Source organism: Heteronotia binoei, chromosome 9, assembly GCF_032191835.1.
Source record: "Heteronotia binoei isolate CCM8104 ecotype False Entrance Well chromosome 9, APGP_CSIRO_Hbin_v1, whole genome shotgun sequence".
Lineage (NCBI taxonomy): Eukaryota > Metazoa > Chordata > Lepidosauria > Squamata > Gekkonidae > Heteronotia > Heteronotia binoei.
In genome coordinates, this window is record NC_083231.1 from 50,969,671 (window position 1) to 50,977,617 (window position 7,947).

Consider the following 7,947-nt stretch of genomic DNA (forward strand, 5'->3'; position numbering starts at 1 on the left):
CAGGGCCTTTGACTTTCTGGTATCATGCGTCACCGTCCCCACTTCTTCTTTGTCTATCTGCCTCCGCCCATTCCTGTTGGCCTGGGAGTCCATCTCTATGGACAGGTGGGTGCTTTCCATCGTCGCGGAAGGCTGCAAAATAGATTTTGCTCAGATTCCGAAATAATCTGTGGTAATCACCACACCCCCTTCCCCACCTCTGCTCGCAGAGGTGAGCAACCTCCTCCAGAAACACACCATAGAACGGGGTCCCAGTGAAGGCCAGGACAGGAGGCTTCTACTCTCGTTACTTCCTGGTTCCCAAGCAGGATGGGAGTTTGAGACCAATTATGGACCTTCAGAATCTGAACAAGTTTATTCTGTACCAGAAGTTCAGAATGTCCACTCTGCAAACAATTCTGCCCCTCATCAACCAAGGGGACTGGATGGCAACGCTGGACCTCAAGGATGCCTACTTCCACGTCAGCATCCATCCTGCATTCAGACGTTTCCTTCGGTTTGCAGTAGGTTCTCAACACTTCCAGTTCAAGGCCCTTCCTTTCAGCCTGTCCACTGCACCTTGGGTGTTCATGAAGATTATGAGCGTTGTGACTACCCACCTCCGGCTTCAAGGGATAGTTGTCCTTCCATACATCGACGATTGGCTCCTTGTGGCAGAGTCGAAGGAAAGTTTGTCAAACCATATTGCCACCACTCTTCATCTTCTTCACACCTTGGGTCTGCATGTCAATTTGGAGAAATCACACCTTACTCCATCACGGACAGTTCATAGGGGCTTTGCTGGATACGAACCTTCATCACATTTTCCTGCCTCAGCAGAGAGTGATGGACATTATCAACCTTGTCGAACTTCTGCAGAGTCAAAAGTGGGGCACGGTGCAGCAGCTGCAGTGGATGCTGGGGCTGATGGCAGCGACTACAAGCATGCTGATCTTTGCGAAGCTGAGGATGAGAGGCCTACAACTTTGGTTTCTTCATCAGTTTCGACCGTTAAGGGACTCACCTCGAAAGAGGTTTGTAATTCCACCTGTGACACTTCAAACACTGCAGTGGTGGAAATAAAAGGACAACATTTGTCAGGGAGCTCCCTTCCACCTACCTGTACCAACAGTGACAATCACAACAGATGTATCTTTATGGGGTTGGGGGGGGCCACATGGACGCTCTGTGTGTGGGGGGCCCTTGGCCTTTGAAATTGACTCATTGCCATATAAATTACCTGGAACTGCTGGCAGTTCATTTTGCTCTTCGATGCTTCCGCCCCATGGTGGCGGGGAAGGTTGTTGCTCTGCTTATGGACAATACCACTGCCTGTGTTACATCAACAAAAAGGGAGGGACAGTTTCTCGACGGCTCTGTGCACTGACACTGGAACTATGGTTGGAGTGCCTGGACAACGACATCTTTGTGAAGGCTATGCATCTCCCAGGGGTGCACAACCTGCAAGCAGACTCCCTCAGCAAGGGTGCGGCTTCCCCGCACGAGTGGGAGATACAGTGGCGCTTCCTTCAACCAGTGTTTCAGCTCTGGGGGTATCCTCAGGTGGAAGTCTTTGCCACAGCCAAGAACCAGAAGTGTCCTCTGTTCTGCTCCAGAGGGGGCTCGGATCCAGAGTCATTGGGAGACGGTCTGCTGTTCCCGTGGGAAGGTCGGTTCCTATATCTGTTCCCACCTCTGCCACTATTGACAAGGGCGGTCAACAAGATAGCAAGAGAAAGACCATGCTGCATCCTGGTGACTCCGTGGTGGCCTCGGCAGAACTGTTTCCTGATCTTGCTCCAACTGGCGAGGGGGGTCTTCTACCAGTTTCCGGCGGAACCAGATCTTCTGTCAGCTCAGGGCGGTCATGTATTCCATCACAACGTGCCCCACCTGAAGCTGACAGCGTGGTTCATCGACCCTGTGAGTTCTCCAGCAGAGTCCAACACTTTTTCCTGAATAGCAGGAAGCTGTCTACCCACGCTTCTTATGATAGGAAGTGGCAGAAGTTTCTTCAGTTTTTAGTTGATCTTAAAGTTTCGTCCCAGAGGGTGGGACTGCCGGTTATTTTTGAGTTTTTGTTATCTCTGGTGGATGCTGGCCTTGTTTTTTCCTCCATTAAAGTTTATCTGGCGGCAATATCTGCATTCCATGAATCAGTGGAGGGGCATTCAGTTTTTGCACACCCTCATTCTAAGAGATTTTTGAAGGATTTGCTTAGGCTTCATCCTCCTTCGAGATCACCCCCATAGTTGTGGGATTTGACTCTAGTGTTGGACAGGCTGACTTGGTGTCCTTTTGAGCCGATGGCCACATGCTCGTTATAGCTCCTATCTTGGAAGACTGCTTTTTTGGTAGCCATCACATCAGCACGCCGTGCAGGGGAGCTCACGGCTATGCGTACTGACTACCCATATTTAGCTTTTCAGGAGTCTGGAGTGTCCTTAGCTCCTGATATTTCCTTTCTCCCCAAGGTGGTTTCTCAGTTCCCCTTAACTTAGAAGTTTGGTTGCCCACGTTTTATCCTACACCTTCCTCGGATGAGGAACGTAGGTTGCATGCTTTAGATGTTAAGCGTGCCTTATTGTTTTATTTGAGTCACTCCAAGAGTTTTCGTAAGGACCAGCATCTTTTTGTTTCTTATGCTGCTCCTAAGTTAGGTTCCAGAATCTCATATCAGTGGCTTTCAAAATGGCTCACTGAGACTATTAAACTGTTATTTGTTGGCTAAGAAGCCGTTACCTGGGCCTGTTCGCAGACACTCTACAAGTGTGATGGCGACGTTGGTGGCGTTCCTGAAAGGCATTTCCCTGATGGACGTTTGCAAGGCTGCCACCTGGTCCTCTCTGCATGCCTTTACGAAACACTACCTGCTGGATGTGCATGCTCAACAGAGGACTCATCTGGGAGCTGCGGTGCTGCAAGCTGTTTCTTCTGGTTGACCATCTTCCCGCCTCCAGGTATGTCTTGCTTGCTAATCTCCCATGAGTGTGAAGCACAGAGACCACGAAGAAGATAGACAGGTTGCTTACCTGTAACTTTAGATCTTCGAGTGGTCGTCTGTGCATTCACACTACCCGCCCTCCTTCCCCACTGCTGACGGTCTCCCTCCAGTAGGGGCTTCCAGCGGTCAGGAGGGAACTGGCGGGATCCTCACGCTGGCGCCAGTGAGCATGCGCACTGGGACGCCTGCGCATGCCTATTTGTGCCGAGCATGAAAAAATCCCAGGCTTTTTAGGTACTGATTCGGGGATCGGCGCAGGCGCTCTATCCCATGAGTGTGAATGCACAGATGACCACTCGAAGATCTACAGTTACAGGTAAGCAACCTGTCTTTCATCTTGCTTCTCAACCCCCTATATAATTGGTAATTTTAAAAAGGAATAAGTAAAATGTAAAGTGGAATTCCATAAAACATAGAGGAAGGAGGGATTTGAAGGAGTAAAGAGGAATTTGAAAATCCTTTTCCATTCCCCAATATCTGCCCCTCTATAATTGCATAAGCACTCAGGAATTGAGCAGCCTGATTTCTCCCCCCGCTTTAAACAGTTAATGGTTTTCAACATTTTATCACTGCAGCATATTTACTTTTATCATCCTGTGTTTTGAGAACTCCCCCCCCACACACACACACACGTACACACTTTGGTTAATTTACAGTGTCATATTTTTCTGCCTGTATGAAGAGTCCTCAGGTATGTATAGCCCCATTTTGTCTGTAAGTAACCCAAGATTAAATCTTTCATAATCTGTGCAGGACTGCACGTAGGGTATTGTGTTCAGTTTTGGGCATCATAATTTAAGAAGGATGTAGACACGCTGGAATGTGTCCAGAGAAAGGCAACGAAGATGGAAGGGTCTGGAGTCCAAGTCCTATGAGGAAAGGTAGAAGGAACTTGGTATGTTTAGCTTGGAGAGGAGATGACTGATAGATGATATGACCACTATCTTCAAGTACTTGAAGGGCTGTCATATAGAGGATGGTGTGGAGTTGCTTTCTGTTGCCCCAGAAGGTCTGTCCAGAACCAATAAGTTAAAATTAAATCAGAAGAGTTTTCACCTAAACGTTAGGAAGAACTTCCTGACAGAATGGTTAGTTCCTCAGTGGAACAGGCTTCCTTGGGAGGTGATCGGCTTTCCTTCTTTGGAGGTTCAGTCTTCCATTCTTCCAAGGTCGGTAAAATGAGTACCCAGCTTGCTGGGGTGGGGGAGTGTAGATGACAGGGGAAGGCAATGGCAAACCACCCCGTAAAAAGTCTGCCATGAAAACGTCAAGATGCGACATCACCCCAGAGTCAGAAATGACTGGTGCTTGCACAGGGGACTACCTTTGCCTTTTTAAACAGAGGCTAGATGAGCTTTTGACAACAAGGCTGTTTCTGTGAACATAGAAAGATCTTGAGAAGGAGGACATGAAGTGTTGCATCAGTGCTTAGTTCTTGTTGTCCCTTCTTACATGCCCAGGGAAATGTAGTTTGCCACTTTGGGTTCAGACAGCAATTTTTCTCCAGGCCAGTTTTGCCAGGGATCCAGGAAAGTTTTCTTTTTTGTCATCTTAGTTTAGAGCAGGGTTCACTGGGTGTGTATGTAGGGGGGAAGAACTTGTGAATTTCCTACATTGTGCAGGGGGTTGGACTAGATGACCCTGGAGCTCCCTTCTAACGCTATGATTCTAGGAGTCAGACAGTGATATATCTGGATTCCTTGCAAGCAAATCTAGATTTCTCTGGATTTGATTAACCTTTAGGTCTGTCCTGGTGCAAGGGTTCTTTTACAGTTCTGTGGTTCAACTTTCAGCAATCTCACAGCAGTCTGAGAATTGTTCAAATAGTCATTTTTTACTTGTCAAATGCTCTGGAAGAAAATAAATTCCGATACCCTTCACAGCACTTCATTATAGTTTGAATACTCTGTGCTATGTTACTTAGTCCCACCAGTGTTTTAAAAGTATAGAATAATTTACTAGAAAACACAGAAGACGTCTTAAACATCACTAGAGTGGAACTAACTCACTTTTCCCTGATCTGTAATGTTTATCATTTAAAGCATTTAATGCAATTACTACATGTCCTATTGCATTAAAAACAAAATGAAAATTTTCTGAATTTAAGTACACACAGCTACTTTCTCAGTTTCCACTAACCTATATGCAGCTAATACATAACTTATTAGTCCAAAATTACAACTTCAATTCCAGTGCAGCAACATTCTTGTTCAATGTAATGGATAAGCAGGTAAGTGAATCCAATAAAAATAGTAATAACATAGTAAATGCAATTGCACAGTGAAGAACATATTCAAAGTTGTGTGTAAGTGGGTAGCAAGACACCAAGCATATGCATTCCCAGTTTTGTAGATGCTCTAGTAAAGCAAGGTTCAGAAACTGATCATACCATAAAATAGGTAGGTATAAGATTTTTCAGTAATAAATGCTGCTCAGTTGTATCAACCAGTACGTTTCCAAAGAAATGTTAATACAATGATCCAAAGCTTCAAATGCAGATCTTCTGTTCCAGTACAGAACAGATATGGAGCTTAATACAATTAAGACTATTCCTTTCTGTGTCAGGAAAAGTTCCTTGCAGACGTTCAGTGTTCTACTGGATGGGAATGGGGCAGCCCTGTTCATATGGACCACTGTGTGTGTGTGTGTGTGAGTGGGGAGGTACTGTGTATCTCCAAAGATCACTGTTGCTGTCTTTGGATTTTCCATTCAAGTTGTATGCCCTTTTCCACCAGGTCAATCCAGTTAATGTGTTCTACTGGCTGCAGAATTGGGCAGTCCTATTCATATGAAATATGAATGATTAAGGTATGATTGAGATACTGCACACCTTTGAAAATCATCCTTGCATCCCCGTTTCCTTGGATTTTGCACTTCTTTTCCAATGGAGCAATTCAGATTATTATTTTGGTCTGTCTTATACTTATTTGTTATTCATACACTTATTTTGATAAATACTACAAATCCATGAGATGAAACAATACAATCATAACAGCCCTGTTAATTCAAACCAAAGGTCCATCTATCTTGAACTTGTTTCAAACACTAGCCAGTCTGATGCTTCTAGGAAGCTTGTGTATAGTGTAAAGTGAACAGCCCTTTCCTGTTTGTCTCCATTATGTGGTGTTGCCCCCTCCCCCAGTCGGAATAAAGAGGCGGACACAATTAGATTGGTAAAACTATGGGCCACTTTATTAAATAACACTGCAACAGCAAGGGCAACCGAACTGCGGCCAGGTCAGGGCCAGGGGTCTCTTCAGACCGCTCCCCTGCCTTTTTCAGTGGGTGAGAGACCCGGCCCCCCAACCGGAGCTCTGTGTCACAGCTCCCATCAGGCAGGCCCAGCAGGGAGGCTCACACCGGTGGGCCCAGACACCGGACGCGAGTCTCAGCGAAAGGCACCCATCCAATCGAGTCTCCAGGACAGTCTGCATTCACACACCTTGGGCCATACTCAAAGGTTGATCCTGCCAGACCCCTAACTCCCCAAACGGAGGAGGCTAACCGGTCCTCCCCAGGCCGCATGGTGCCATAAACCCCGTAAAACCTGCCACAACTAAGGCCAAGTCTCTACTTAGGGCTTAGCACCCACCAAAAGGCCTAAAGCCAACACAAGCCCTTGCTGAAGATCCCTCAGGAAAAGCATATTACCCTTTTCCAAGAGATGCACCCCATCCCCTCTGTAGAGGTCAGGACATTCCCTAGAAATATCCAGATGGAGCAAATAGTGGCCCAAACCACCCTCCAAAACCTTGCGAATCTCCTTATTTGCTCTGTAACGAGCCCTCTCTATCCCAGCTGGATTCCAAGCACTGCACCACACCAAGCGCAGAATCACGGCCGACCACACTATAATGGTACCAGGCCATCTGTTCCTTACGTACTTGAAATCATCTCGGGCTTGTAAAATCAATGCCTTGCCTTTAATCAGCCCGAGATCATTCCTTCCCAAGTGAACAATTAATACCTGTGGAGGAGGGCCCACACACCCATGAAATAAAAGGGGGAGCAAGCCAGGCCACTGAAGACACCGGCGCCCTCGCCATTCAACTGTAACATATTTGCTGAGCCCCAGCTGAGAGCCAACAGCAGTTCTCCAAGCTTGATGTGCCGCCCAAAACACATAATTGTGCCCGCAGATGAGAACTCGGCTCCTCCTGCCAGGAACAACAGCATCTAAAAAGAGAAACAAACGAGTTATAAAACCAACCTTAACCCACCCCAGCTCCCTCAAACACAACTAAGAGTGGAGCAAAGCCTGAGACCGCCAACGGCCCAGTTGCTGGATGGACGCTGAAGAGTAACCCAAGGCCGCGGCTATAGAGGCCGCTCCAATTTTGAAAGAGTGAGTACCAAACCTCACCCCCAACAACCCCAATAAACCTAAAGCCCTGGACGTCACTGCCCAAAACTGATGCTTTGTCAGAGGGCTGTCTCCAAAATGACAGAACAACCCTTCGCAACCTCCCCGCACAGCCAAGTAATCAGCCAATGCTGAAACTGGGCAAAGCTCCACCTCTGAACAGGGACCCAACTCCACCACGGTCCCAATGCCCAGTTGATCCATCTTGGATTGACGGATGGTAAGAGCTGCCATACCCCCCTGCAGCCTAACGTCCCTTAGTGACAAGGCTCTACCAGAAACATCAGTCCTGGAGCTTGCCACCAATTCACTAATCCTCAATGCCCCAAAGAAGGCCACTAAAGAGGCTGCGTGAAACAAAACAGCCTCAAAATGAGACGCACAGACTGCGCTCCACACGCCCTTCAAACCCCTAAGAATCTCAGGAGACATAGGGATCCTAGTATCAGGCATAGGCCCCACCTCTCTGGACCACCCTTCCAGCATCTTTCGAATACGAAAATCTGCTGTTTCCTCCTTATACCCTAAGGCTTTGCTAGCAAAGGCCAGCGCAGATAAGCGTCCCCTGATCGATCGCACAGCCAGTCCCTTACTTCTTAAG